Here is a 15266-nt window from a genome sequence, read left to right on the forward strand (position 1 = left end):
TACCCTGGGCTAAGGAGATGGGCTAAGGATTTCTGTACAGTGGGCAGGCAAGGGAGCCTTAAAAGGAATCTACCGTCCTACATTGAATGATTGGCTGAACCACTAACGTACTCTGCGAATTGAATCAAATGATCTAATCGACAGAGCCCCCACATCCACACATGTATAATGTGTGTAATAATGGTCTCTAGACCAGGAGTTGGCAAGCTGTTTCTGTAAGAGTCCAGATAGCGAATATTTTAGGCTTGGTAGCAGCTCTGTTCCAACTACTGACTCTGCAGTTGGAGAAAGGACAGTCCCTAAACAAATGGGCATGCCTGTGTTCCTATACAACTGTATTTAGAAAATATAGTTTACAATAGATGGCAGAAAGGCTTTGACCCTGAAGTATAAAGGGCTATGGGGAGGCTCATGTAACCCATGTTCCTGGAGTCGCTTTGACCCAGCTTTGGCTACTAATGGGACTAAGTGACCTCTCTCTCACCTCGGTAGTTCTGGGAGGACCAGCAGAGGTTTCAAAGAAGCTAATAAATACAACAGACATTACAGTTTCCCTACTCATCTCCCCACCGCCACCTTCACACCATGTTAAGTGGCTGTGACCTACCCTGCCAAGTGAAAGACTCTCAGCCGTGCTTCCATTTTCCAGAACTAGTTTAGATGCCTCCCTGGTGCTATCCTGCACCACTGGCATCTTGAGCTGACAAATTACACAAGTTACACCATATTCACAGCAAATGGAGCTGAAATTCTCATTTCTTGTGTTGTTAACGTCTAGTAGAGGACTATAAGTAACAAACAGATAAGCTAGTGTCCACTTAGGCCACATGTAATGGGGAGAGATATTTAAGTTTGGGGTGGGACAGTGGTAAGGCTAATAGATTAGAGTATGTAATGCTAGCTACTATGACTGATGAACTTTTATTGTCAGGCCACTAAAAATGGATGGCTTTATTTTTCACTTGCACCACAGTTCCATGCCTACTGAGGAGAGAATGGGGGAGAAGCAACCATTCAAGAACCCAATCTTCTTCCATAATGATTCCACCACCTTTTAGGAACTTGTCTTTTTATGAATTCAACCAGAGCATGAAAAGGGTGGGAAAGGGAAGGGGCATAGAGGATTGTGTGGGGAAGATTTTATAGTCCAGGCCTGGAGATGGCAGCGTTTCCATCCACGTTTCATTGGCCAAGTCATGTGGCCACACTTAACCACAAAGAAGTGTAGTCAAACTGTGGGTCTAGACAAAGAAATGGGTTTGTTGAACATATAGGTGGACTGCAACAGCTGGGGGCAGACTGAGTAACAGGGATGTTCTACCCAGGTTTCCTTTTCCTAGTTGATCCTGGAAGCACATTACTGTTGGAGTAATATTCTCCATGGATCACATCTGGGCAGAGGCTCTGGCAGCACTCCAGACTATCTTCATGGATGTTTGTCTTGGAAGATGGAAATAGTGTCTGCCTCTGGAGCAGAGGGCAATTTGATGTCCAGTTAGATAGGTTGGCTTACAACCCCAATTAAAGACTGAGGTTTCTTAAGTTTGCAGTTTCTCACGTGTGACCCAAACCTGTAATATGCTCAGCACCTGTCTGGGCTCAGCCCTGCATTTACCCAGGGCACTTCATAGGCAAGAGGAACCAACACAAACAGAACTCATGCTGTCTCTGTGTTATAAGTGATAAGGTTCCTGGATGTCTTACAGAATACTCAGGCATTCTGTGTCTTATGGAAGCATCCATGAAACTGCCAGGCTTTCTTGGTAGTTTGCAAGTAAGGTAAAATCTCAGACCTTCACAGTTTGAGAGTCACTTGGTCAAATTTATTGTAGTCAACACCTAGGAAATGTGTCTGGCATGCCAACCACTTTTAGCCTTATGGGGCCCCAACAGTAGACCTGACTTAGCCTTAAGTTAAAACCCCATGCTCTGATTAAATGAAATTTTAAGTGGTAACATTACTAACTATGAAGCCCCTAGACCTATGTAACTTAATATCGGGGCTTCCATATTGAACTTCAGGAGCATTTTCACGTGATAGTCTACGAATATGCAATATGGCTGCTCTAGTACAAGATTTCATTGTATCCAACACTCTCAATTATAAAATACACCATTATTCTAGATGTCAATGAGGGAAAAAAGCTGCCAATTAAACAATGACAACATGCTCTTCTGTTTTTAAGTTACATATTTATTGAAAGCTCTTTTATATATCTTTATTTTTTATTTTTTGATTTTTTATTTTTATTTTTATTTTTTGAGACAAAGTCTCGCTTTGTTGCCCAGGCTAGAGTGAGTGCCGTGGCGTCAGCCTAGCTCACAGCAACCTCAAACTCCTGGGCTTAAGCGATCCTACTGCCTCAGCCTCCTGAGTAGCTGGGACTACAGGCATGCACCACCATGCCCGGCTAATTTTTTCTATATATACTTTTAGTTGTCCAGATAATTTTTATTTCTATTTTTAGTAGAGGCGGGGTCTCGCTCAGGCTGGTCTCGAACTCCTGACCTTGAGCGATCCACCCGCCTCGGCCTCCCAGAGGGCTAGGATTACAGGCATGAGCCACCGCGCACGGCCTTTCTTTTATATATCTTTAGACATATTTACCATCTGTCAATCTTGTGTACGTGTAAGAGAAATGACTATTCCTGTTCAGTACTGAAGGGTCTAGCTAGCACAATAAGGCAAGAAAAAAGAAATAAAAGGCATACAAATTGGAAAGAAACAAAACTATCTCAATTTGCAGATAACATTTTATTAATACATAGAAAATCATAAAGAATATAAAATAAAAACTACTTTAAAGTTTACCATGGTTGCAGAATACAAGGTGAATACATAAAGATCAATTTTATTTCCACATACTAGCTATGAACAATTATAACTTTAAAAAGAAATGCTGCATATAATAGCATCAAAAGAGCCCATGAAATATTTAGAGATAAATCAAATATAATATGTGTAAGGTTCATGCTGAAAACTATATAAAGCATTGCCGAGATAGATCAAAGATGACCTAAATAAAGATATACTGTGTTCATGGATTGGAAGAGTCAATATTAAGATGTCAATTCTCCCCATATTGTTCTATAAATTCAACATAATCCACAAATGCCCAAATCCTCAGCAAGTTTTTTTTTTTTTTTTTTTTGTAGAAACAGAAAGGCTGACTCAAAAGTTTGTTAGGAAAAGCAAAGCAACAAGATTAGCCAATAATTTTGAAAAACAAGAACAAAGTTGGAAGACTTACATTACTTGATTTCTAAGATTTACTACAAAGCTATAGTAATCAAGACAGTATGGGACTAGCAAAAGGACAGAAATAGATCAGTGCAACAGAACAGAAAATAGACCTACAGTTATATGGTCAATTGATTTTCAATAAAGGTTGAATTTAATGGAGAAAGGATAGTCTTCTCAACAAATAACAATGGAACAATTGGATATTAACCCATACCTTGTAACACAGACAGAAATTAACTTGAAATGGATTATAAACCTATTTGCAAAAATCCAATAGCCATAAAGCATCTATAGGAGAACACAAGAGAAAATCTTTGTAACCTTGGGTTTTGTAAAGATTTCTTATATTAGACACAAAAAGTATGAGCCATAAAAGAAAAAAAAATGACAAATTGGGCTTCAAAGAATTTAAGTATTCTATGTGAAAGACACTATAACAAAAATGAAAAGGCAAACCACAAAGATAATATTTGTAAGACACAAATCTGATAACAAATACCCAGAATATACTATATAAAGAACTCAATAATACGAACACAAACAATACAATTAAAATGATTTAAACATTTATTCATCAAAGAAGACATACAGACAGCAAATAAGCCCATGAAAAGATGCCTGTCATCATTACTCCATTGGGAAATAACAAACTAAAACCACAATGAGATACCACTGGCAAACAAATACAATGACTATAATTTTGAAAAGCTAATCATACTAAGGGCTGATGAGGTTGTAGCATAACTGGAACTTTCAAAGGGTGAATCATCACTTTGTGTTGAGTTTTTCCACACTGTCAGCCTTTGGGTTATCAGGTACTTTGGTGATATTCTTAAGAGTGCTCCATGATTGTCTTTGGGATATTTTTCCAAACTTCTGAGGCTCTATAGGTTTTGCTGCTGGCATTTTATTGATTTTAATAAAAGATGTCAACAAAAGGTTTGCAGGTGATAATCAGGACTCACATTTCTAATGACATGCTAGAAAACTGCAACCCTCCACACTGCAGTCAACAAATCACTTAAAGACCATTCAAATGAGGGTTAACACTTAAGTTTGCATATGGGCCACCACTAGCCAACAGGGATGGTTACATTTTAAAGGTCACTGTCAAATTCATAGGCCCCTTCCCTTGAGGTTCTGCACCCTTAAAGGCTTTTTAAAGTATGTTTTTTCTCTTGTAAAGCCCCTTGAAGAATCTGATTAAAAATATAACTTTCACCCTGAAAAAATACAAATTATATGCACAATCATTTAATATTCTTTCAACACAAAGAATGTGAATTCCCAATGCAATAAAATCTTATTTATGAAAAAAGCAAAGCATGACATAGTTATTGAGAAGTTGTGTCTCAGAGCCAAAGTACCCAAGTTGGAATCATGTTGCCACTGTGTACCAGCTGTGTGCTCTTGAGCAAGTCAGCCAACCTCTTTGTGTTTGTTTCCTCATACATAAAGTGGGTGTGGTGGCATGAGAATGCACCTGGCAGACCGTCTAGCACAGAGAGCATGACTGGACAAGGGCTTAGCTGCTGCTATTTGGAATCCATCACAGCATTTGTGCCAAGGCTACATCTCTCCTGGGCTGTTCCCTACCAGTGACTAACATGGCACACCCAATGCTGAGAGGTGTGGGACTCCTTTATCAGCCAACTTTGGCTCAAAGATCCTCCAATAGCTTTGCCAAACATTTCTAACTCTGCTCTGTAGTCTAAGACGTTTTTAGCCCACCCTGCCCTCCCTTTCTCCTTCACTCAGGGTTAGACTTGGGTTATAGACTCTCGCAGCCTTTACCAGCTTTCCCCCTATTTCTTTTTTCACTGACATTTACCTTAATAAAATCCTTGCACACTTATTCTGCTCTTGACTTCTTTGTCTTGGAGAACCCAGACTAACACAGTGAGGGTGGATCAGTACTTACCTCATAGAGTTGTTAAGAGGATAAATGAATTAACTCATTTAATATGCTTATATAGTACTTGAAAAATAGTAATAACTCAATTCATGTCAGTTATTATTTTTAAAGATAGACGTCATCTTACATTTCTAGCATTGTAAAAATGTGGTGGCACTATAGCAGATTAGATAATCCTAAAGCCTTCTGTTATAAAGTACCATGAGGGTATGATAAAATATAAGAAATAGTCTCCTAAATGCATAGCTGCAATTATAAGAAAATGATTATATATCGTAGGGGCAAAATGAAGAGGAAATTGAAAACTAGAGCAGTGGTCTTCAGCTCACACTGCAGTTGTCCTCAGAGGGTTTGTCTGCCTCAGAGACCTTGCTGAAACCTTTGTACATAAAGCTGAAAACTGTCAAAAAGCTACTATATACTTTTATAAAAAGGGTAGGAATTAAAACCAAAACCAATCCATAAGCAAAGAGCAGTATCAAGGAAACTTATCTGTCTTTACTTGTATCTGGTAAAGGGAACTGATTCCCCAAGACACCTGCCCTCCCCGAAGGCAGAGTTTGGCATATATACCACTTATGTGGCTGAATACTCCCCAGCTGGTAATACATATGACAAAGTGAATACAAGTTCTCTCTGGAGGGACAAAAACTCATCTAAGGATTCTCAGGGTTCCCTTCAATACAGTCCTCTGAAGATAAACTCACAATCCAAAAATCACAGAACACATAAGGAAATCATTCACCATGAGTGAGAGTCAGCAATATGAAAAGCAGGATTAGATTCTCAACAATGTAAGATAATTATTTAAAGATAGGTAATTATGTTAGTAACATCAAAGAACATAATTTTTAAAAATATGAGAGAGGGTGAAAATTCTCAAAAAGAACTAAACAAGAATTTTAAAGACCCTCTTACCTCAGGTTCTCTGGAAAGCAGAGCCTAAGGCAAGGATTAAGATGAAGATAATTTATTCAGAAGTTACAACCCCAGTGAGATGCAGGTGAGCAAGAAAAAGGGGAAGTGGTCAAGGCGAGATATGAAACAACTAATGTGATGCGTTACATCATGTGATGCACTGCCCACTCATTCTTGAGAAGCCATGAAGAAACACAGTTGGTCACATAGCAGGTATATTTGCTTAGCACACAAGACTTTTCTAAAAGGTTTTCAAAAAGAAATGCCACCTCTGATTAGAAGGAAGAAGGGAAGGGGAATTATTTATCTGCCCAGCTCCCTCCTGTTTCCCATTCCCCATTGCTCAAATTCCACTCCATGGAGAGCTAACTCATAAGTGTTAGACTGTTAATCCTTTGATGTCACTCAGGAAACCAGATCCTATACCTAGAAGTGGAGGAGCAACTTGGTGCAGACAGGTATGGCATGTGAGACGTGAGGGCCATCCAATCTCAGGCCTCTGGCCCGTCTGGAGGAGCTCAGCAAAGGGCAAAGAGTACCTGTTCACTCAGTGAGTTAATGCAAGTAGGATGAATTTTGAGAACAAAGGAGGCAGTGTGACTCTGAAGAGTTAAGCTAAGTTTGTGTCTGATGTGAAATGAGAAATAGAGCCATTGAAATTAAAGAAAAACTCCCAGTGGATAGATTAATCAGATCCAGGTGAAGACAGAATTGAGAATTGGAAGAGATAAGTTATTTCTCCGTGCTACATTCTGGGTAAGAAAACAGAAAAAAAATGAGAGGCATGAAAGATAGAGAGTGAAAAGGTTCAATTTACACCCAATACGAATTTCAGAAAGTAAGATTAGAGAGAATCAACAAGAGATTACATTGATAAAGGACATGAATCCTTAGGTTGTTTCCATGTGAGATTTTTGAAGTTCAAGGGCAGCTTTTGTGCACAGAGATCATTATTCTCATTTATTTGGGTTTGATTTTTAAAATTTATTGAAATTATAAAATTTAAAACAGTTTTCTTTAAACTCCTAAATTCATCTGATAAATTTTATTATACTACTTTAAGTCTCATAAATTTTACATAAAATAATGATCATTTTCAAGGAGACTTTAATATAAATTGGGTTGATTACTTAAGGAAATTCAATTTTGATTAATGTTAAGTAAACTTGAGTTGAACAAACTAATTTTCCTTAAGCACTTTAAATAAAATTTATAAACTTAATATATTTAAGTTTCTTTAAGAAGTTAGAATGTCTAAACTCAACAAACTTATGACCCAACAAACTAATTCTTTCTTCATTATTAAGCAACGCTTTAATACAAATTCTCTTCACTATCCCAGCACTGTTTATAAATTAAGTCACTTTCTCTTACAGCATTTAACTTCAAATCAAGCACACATTTAATTTGGAATCACAGGCTAATTTGTCATTTACTTTGGTATGCCAAATTCAATTATGTCTTACAGGCACTTTAAATACCCAACACTCAGAGATTATCTTCAATATAACAAAAAGTAATGCCATGGATTTGATACACTTCATAATTTCTATATTTCTTGGGTTAAAAGACACTTAACCCACCAAGTTTTATTATGACTTTAGGTTACTGAGACAATAATTCATGATAATATGATTTTCACCTTAGACAAGCTGGAGTTGCAATTGGACAGAGACATTTGGTACAAGGATACCAGACTTGGAGCTGCCTATGTCCAGTGTGATTCTTCCTACATCACAGATTGACACAGTGAGTCCAGTTTTAGTAATCTCTAGATTATAGGGGATATCCAAGTCCACAGTCTTCAGGTAGGGTTAAGTACCTGTTTCAATTATACTATCACACAACACTTTTTGTAATCCCTTTCAGTTTTGATTACTTGATTAGAGTCATCTGAATTCTACAACCTCCAACATCCATTCGGCTGATTTTGTTCACTAATTTCATCACTGCCTGACTAAACTCTGTATTTTCATTTTTTCCTGTAAGTCTTTGGGCCAAAAGGTATTGGCAGAATCCAGGAAGACTCTTCTTTTCTCTTTTCCTTTGACTAGCTCTATCATCATACAGCCCTGAAAGGCATAAATAAAAGTAGGTACACATTTAGACACATTGAAGTGCAGAAGAACAAGAAACAAAAAGAGAAACACAAAGATAAAATCTTAAAACAAGCAGAAAAATGACAGATTGCCAAAGTGGAATGATTGGACAGCAGACTTCTAATCAAAAACTATCAAATAATACAAGGGGTCTGCAAAAAGTTCATGAAAAATGCATGTTATGAAAAAACTATGCATGGATTTCAATTTTTTTTTGCATCAAAATAAACTCACACTAAGTTGTTATAACATGTCTGGATAAGATCTAATTTGAGTTACCAAGAAGGATAAGACATCAGTTTGAAAAGAGCCCCTATCAGCGGAAGTGGCTTTAAATTCTGCTAAAATTGAAAAACAAACATCAAATTTATGATGATGCTTTAGTGGAAGAATAGTGAAATCACTGATGCTTTACGAGAAGTTTACAGGGACAATTCCCCAAAGAAATCAGCAGTTTACAAATGGATAACTCATTTTAAGGAGGAATGAGACAATGTTGAAAATGAAGTCTGCAGTGGCAGACCATCTACATTGATTTGAGGAGAAAATTAAACTCATCCATGCCCTAATTGAGGATGGATGATTAACAGCATAAAAAATAGCCAACAGCACAGACATCTCATTTGGTTCAGCTTACACAATTCTGACTGAAAAATTAAACTTAAGCAAACTTTCCATTCAATGAGTGCCAAAAGTGTTGTGCCCAGATCAGCTTCAGAGCAGAGCTTTCAAAGGAAACTTTAAACAAGTGTGATCAAGATCCTGAAGCATTTCTTTTAACAGTTGTAACAGGAGATGGAACATGGCTTTACTGGTACAATCCTGAAGACAAAGCACAATCAAAGCAATGGCTACCAAGAGGTGGACGTGGTCCAGCCAAAGCAAAAGTGGACTGGTCAAGAGCAAAGTCATGGCAACAGTTTTTTGGGATGCTCAAGGAATTTTTCTTACTGACTTTTTGGAGGGCCAAAGAATGGTAGCATTTGTTATGAGAGTGTTTTAAGAAAGTTAACCAAAATTTTAGCAGAAAATGCCCAGAAATGCTTCACCAGATAGTCCTTCTCTAGCATTATAATGCTCCCACATATTCCTCTCATCTAACAAGGGCAGTTTTGTGAGCATTTTCATGGAATATCACTGGGTACCTACCTTACAGTCCTGATTTGCTTCCTTCTGGCTTCTTTTTGTTTCCTAATCTTAAAAAAAAAGAGCACCCATGTAAAAAAAGACTGCATTAGCACAGTTAAATTCCCAGGACCCTCAGTGCTTCAGGGATGGACTAACTGGCTGGTTGCACCACTTACAAAAGTGTCTTAAACTTGAAAGAGCTTGTCTTGAGTAATAAAGTTTATATTTTTATTTTTAATTCCATTTTTTCCCCAGGAACTTTTTGAAGTCCCCTTGTACCTTTTAAGTGTTGAAAGTAACAATGAACTTACAATTTTATACTGTCACTTGGGACTGGGGAACAAAAGTCATTTTTGACAAAGACTAAATTCACTAACAGACTCTTCGAGGGGGAAAAATAAAAACCCTCCTGAATTACAAAAATCCTCTATGAAAACTCTTGCTATTTGCTATCTCACACTCAGGAATGAAATAGGTTTGCATAACCTGGTATACTTTTCAATCTCAGTATCTAAACTCATTATCCAAACCTAGGAGCCAAAAAGTTCAGATGGTGAAGAAAACTTATACTAAAGGAGGAAAGAAATTAAGCCCATAAAAGAAAGAAATGGGACTATCAAGAAGAAATGGAAAGCAAGGAAATTGATAAACATATGGGTAAATCTGAGTGACCATTGATTGTTTAAGAATAATAATTTTTGGAGGTATATAAAAAAGTGGAAATAAAATATATTCTGATGAACATATAAAGTAGCATTGGTGATCAGAATGAGAAGTTCAAGGTTTTGGAAATGAGCATGAGAAGATTAAGAATACTGGTTATAGCACACACTACTGATATGCTGCCCATATCCTCTGCCCACCCAAGTTCACTGGCAGCTGTGGTACACAGTTTCCAACAGACTAACAGCTCCCACTCAAACATGTCTCTCCTTCTATGCCCGATGTCTTTGTCCTGCACCATGGAAACTTGTTCTGCCTTAAGCAGGCACAACCTGGAAGTTTAGGGAAGTTAACACCCAGTATGACCTTCAACTGCTGGAGGAGTCAGTAGATAAATGCCCTGCTCGTGAGTGCTCCCTAGGTGGGCTTCTCTCTCTTTCTTGTCTCACTTATCCATGCCTTCAATTGTGTTTCCTGACTTCACTTCCCAAATGCCTGTGCCCAAGTTCTCATCTCAAGGGCAGCTTTTAGAAGAATCCAGGTAAGATACTAATTAGCTTTAGAATTTAATTAAAGCATGTTTGCTACAATTTTAAGAGTAATCACTAAAATGATATAAGTTGAATGTGAAAATTCCAAGAAAGTGTAGTGGAAAAAAGGAAATAAGCCTTAATCAAGTCAATAAAGATAGGAAAGGGGGAAAGAGAGAGAAATTTAAGAAAAAAAGGTAAATATCTTATTTCATAGACTCTAAAATGTCTAAGATGACACCATTTATAAAATACACCTAAATTTTATATGCTACTAAAAAAGAAGAGAGCTACTAATTACATGAATTGTAAGAAGCATTCTAATGTCAATAAATTATTATTAGCTATAGTTAGCCTATTATGCTACCAAATACTAGACCTTAGTCATTCTAACTGTATTTTTGTACCATTAATCTCCCCCACTTTATCCCACCCTCCCACTACCCTTCCCAGCCTCTGGTAACCATCCTTCCACTCTCTATCTCCATGAGTTCAATTTTTAAAATTTTTACCTCTCACATATGAGTAAGAACATGTGAAATTTGCCTTTCTGTGTCTGGCTTATTTCACTTAACATAATGCCCTCCAGTTGCATCCATGTTGTTGCAAATGACAGGATTTCACTCCTTGATATGGCCTCATATTATTCCACTGTGTATGTGTACCACATTGTATATTTTAAAATAACTAAAAGAGTGGAATTGGAATGTTTCTAACCCAAAGAAATGATAAATGCTTGAAGTGATAGATACCCCAATTACCCTGATTTGATCATTACACATTGTATGTCTGTATTGAAACGTCACATGTACCCCATAAATATATACATTATGTACCCATAACTAAAAATAAAAAAAAATTAAAGTAGTCTAACTTCAAAGATATTAAAGTATTAGGAAAGTGTGTCTTTTATTTGAAATTTGGTAGCACAAAAAATTCTAGAAATATTAATATTCAATCATAATTAATATAAAAAGGATAAGTCATTTAAAAGATCAGATTATTTAGTTGGATATTTTAAAAATTAGCCCTATATCATTCATAAGAGATATACTTTGCACATGAAGGAACACAACGGTCACACATAAAAGAATGGAAAAAAAATAATACCAGGCAAATAGTAACCAAAACAAAGTTGGTGCAGTTATCTCAAAATGAGACAAAGACTTTATATCTAGAAATACTTTTTTCTTTAAAGAGGGTTATTCTATAATGGTAAATTTTCAATTCATTAAAAAGATAATGACTTTTATAAATATTATATACCAAAATAGCCTCAAAATATACGAAGCAAGATATCTAGAGAAACAAGGAAAATGTCAAATCCCAAACAAGCTAGTTTTTACAGATTAAGCAAATGAAAAATTATTAAGTGTTTGGAAGATGTTAATAACATGGTGACTGTGATATAATGGACGTTAAACTCTGTACCCCAAATTAAAAAATATAAACTTTACCCAAACACACGGAACATTTACGAAAATTAGCTACATGTTAAGGGCACAAAACAAACCTTTACAACTAATAAAAGAATTGATATCATACAGATTATCTATTATACTACAATAAAGTTAAAAAACAATAACAAAAATATAATATAAAATACATTTGGAAGTTTTAAAACAACACTTAGTTTTTGAGTTAAAGACAATATTGTAAGGAACATAAGGAAACTTATCAACTGAAAAATAGTGAAAATCTACATATCAAAACTCATGGGGTGCAGCTAAAGGATACCTTTAAAGAAATTTACAGCCTCATATGCTGAAAGAAGTTGGAAAATTTATGAGTTAATCATCCAACTCGAGAAATTAGAAAGAGAACAGAGTCCAAAGTAATTAAGCGGAGGACAATAAAGATCAGATCAACAATTGTGATATATTGGATTATTGGACTCAGTTCTTCACCCAATAAAGGATTATACATCCACATCCTTTACCCACAATGGAAGGATACTGCAAAGTTACCAGGTAGAATATATATAGTTCCCTGCCCCATTGAAAGGGGGCTTCACTATCAGCTTGCTTTAGCCAATGGAATGTTGGAAAATTTGATGAGATGAGGGGAGTTAAATATGTTTGTGCAGTTTAGTCTGGTTTCTTGCATACCTGCCATTCACTAAGAGAAGAACGCGCCCCAGGTCCAAGGAGGATAAGACCTGAACACAACCTGCAACTTGGAGTCTGGAGCTGGGATTCCAGCCCAGCCCAGCTGAGTGCAGCTGACTCACACATTCTTTAGTAGGAAATAAATGCTTGTTGAGTTTTGGTGGTTTGCTATGTATGCAGTCCTATTGCAACAACAGCTAGCTTACCAATAAAACAGAAAAGATATAGTAAACCATCATCACCAAACCTAAAATTCAATCTTCTGAAAAGACAATTATAGACAAAACCTTTGCCAAGTATAATGGGGAGAGGGGAGAGAGGGACAAATAACCAAGATGATAAATAGAAAAAGGAACACATCAGGGACATATCAGTGGATAATATCAGGGAACTTTAAAATGAAAGAATGCTGTGAACAATTTTATGTCAATAAATTTGAAAACTGAAATAGACAGTGTCCTAGAAAAACACATAGCTTATTGAAATTGACTGATAGAAAAAATAGACTATCTGAATAGGCTTATAACTGTTTTTTAAATGAACTAGTAATTTAGACTTCTGATGGAACAGATGATGGAATAGATGTACTTCCCCCTCTTCCTTCTGCAAAGTACAGAAGGTCCTTGAATAACATTTCATTTAATATCATTTTGTTATAACATTGATGAGAAAAAAGAATCGATTCCCAACTGGGGCCACTGTGTGGAGTTTGCATGTCCTCCCCGTGTCTCCATGGGTTTTCTCCAGGTCCTTTGGCTTCCTCCCACATCCCAAAGATGTGCAGGTTAGGTTCCTTGGCTTGTCTACATGGTCCCAGTCTGAGTGTGGCTGTGTGTGTGAATGTCCCTGTGATGGGCTGGTGTTCTGTACAGGGCTGGCTCCTGCCTGGCACCCTAAGCTGCTGAGATAGGCTCCAGCCATCTATGCCCCCGAATAAGTGGGTAAATAATTATCTTGTTTTTATTAATCTTTTTTAATTGTATATACAGTTCTCATTTATTTTAATGTTTAATATTAGAAGGGTTTTGGATCTTTATTTATAAGTCTGGTTATGTTTTTGTGACCAGAAATGCACCGTAAGAAGTTAAGTCTTGTTTATATCACTTTGTTTATGGTATAATTGGTTTCCTTACATGTTGTTTCACTTAAAGTTGCAATTTCCAAGAAATCTATTGACAATGTTAAGAAAGAACTTAACATACAACTAAAAACCCTGGTTGTTATATAAAAAACAAACACAAGGAGGCTCTGAAAGGAGGAGAGAAGAGGGCAGACCAGCTAGGGATCTCAGAACCCAAGGAAGAGGATGGTGGTGAGTTTCCCTAGATTTTTCTTCTTGCCTCATACATCCCATATTTGAAGCTGAAGTGCCCCCAAACCAAAAAGCCAACAGGCACAGAAAGAAAAAACGTCTCAATTATACCACACCTTCTCCAGCCACAGGACCAGGAAAAGGATAGCCTAGCAAAATGGAAAACTCTTAGACAATAAACACTCTACTCCAGCAAAACATCACAGGAAATAACTGTGCCCCGTGCCTCCTGACCTCAATGCCAGCAGAGGCTGAGTGGGGAGCCATGGCCAGACTGTAAGGAAGCACCAAAATCGTCCTTCCTCCCCAAACTGTATCAGAGAATGCCAAGCAGGGAATGGGAACATCCACCCTGCCTGGCAGGAACAGGCACCCCTTACCCTCTGCGGGGCTGGTGAAGACCATGTGGGAGCCTGGATTTCCACAGCCCCCTGGAAGTAACAAAACACTTACTACTTCCTCTCCTGCTGGGGTGGTATCAGAGGAGGTTTAGTGGAGAGTTGGGCCTTTTATCACCACCCAGAGGTAATGAGGCTGCCGTCCACTCCCATGGTGTCAGGGGAGGCCATCTGGGGAGAACTCATGGGCACTCCTGCCCCTTCCAACCAGGGAAGCCTAGCAGAGAGCCAGAACTCTCACCCCTGCCCAGCAGTGACAAGGAGCTCTCCTTCACAGGGGTAATGAGGGCCATGTAGGAAACCTGGACTTCCACCCCCACCTGGCAGTAACAAGGTGGCACTCCCCTTCCCCTACCAGGACAGTGTCAGAGGAAGCCAGCTAGAACAGAAGGTTTAAATAAAACCCAGAGTATCATGACATAATGCCCAAAATATCCAGTGTTTAATCACAAATCAATCATATCAAGAACCAAGAAGATCTCAAACTGAATGAAAAAAGACAATCAATAAATGCGGATACCAATATGACACAGGTGTTAGAATTCTCTTAACCGAGTTTAAAGTAGTCACCATAAAAATAAATCAATAAAAAACAAGCAACTGGATTGGAGAAATGTCTATTCAAGTCTTTTGTCTGTTTTCCAAAGATGATATACAAATGGACAACAGACACATAGAAAGATGTTCAACACCACTAATCATTAGGGAAATGCAAATCAAAACCACAATGAGATATACCCAGTAAGATGGCTACTATAAAAAAAAACCCCACAAAATAATAAGTGTTGGTGAGAATGTGGAGAAATTATACTCTTTGTGAACTGTTGGAGGGAATGTAAAATGATGCAGCCACTGTGGAAAACAGTATGGCACCTCCTCAAAAAATTAAAAATAGAATTACCATGTGATGTAGCAACTCCACTTCCACTAAAAATAATTGAAAGCAAGATC

The sequence above is a fragment of the Lemur catta genome, chromosome 2 (genome assembly GCF_020740605.2).
Source record: "Lemur catta isolate mLemCat1 chromosome 2, mLemCat1.pri, whole genome shotgun sequence".
NCBI classification, from domain to species: domain Eukaryota; kingdom Metazoa; phylum Chordata; class Mammalia; order Primates; family Lemuridae; genus Lemur; species Lemur catta.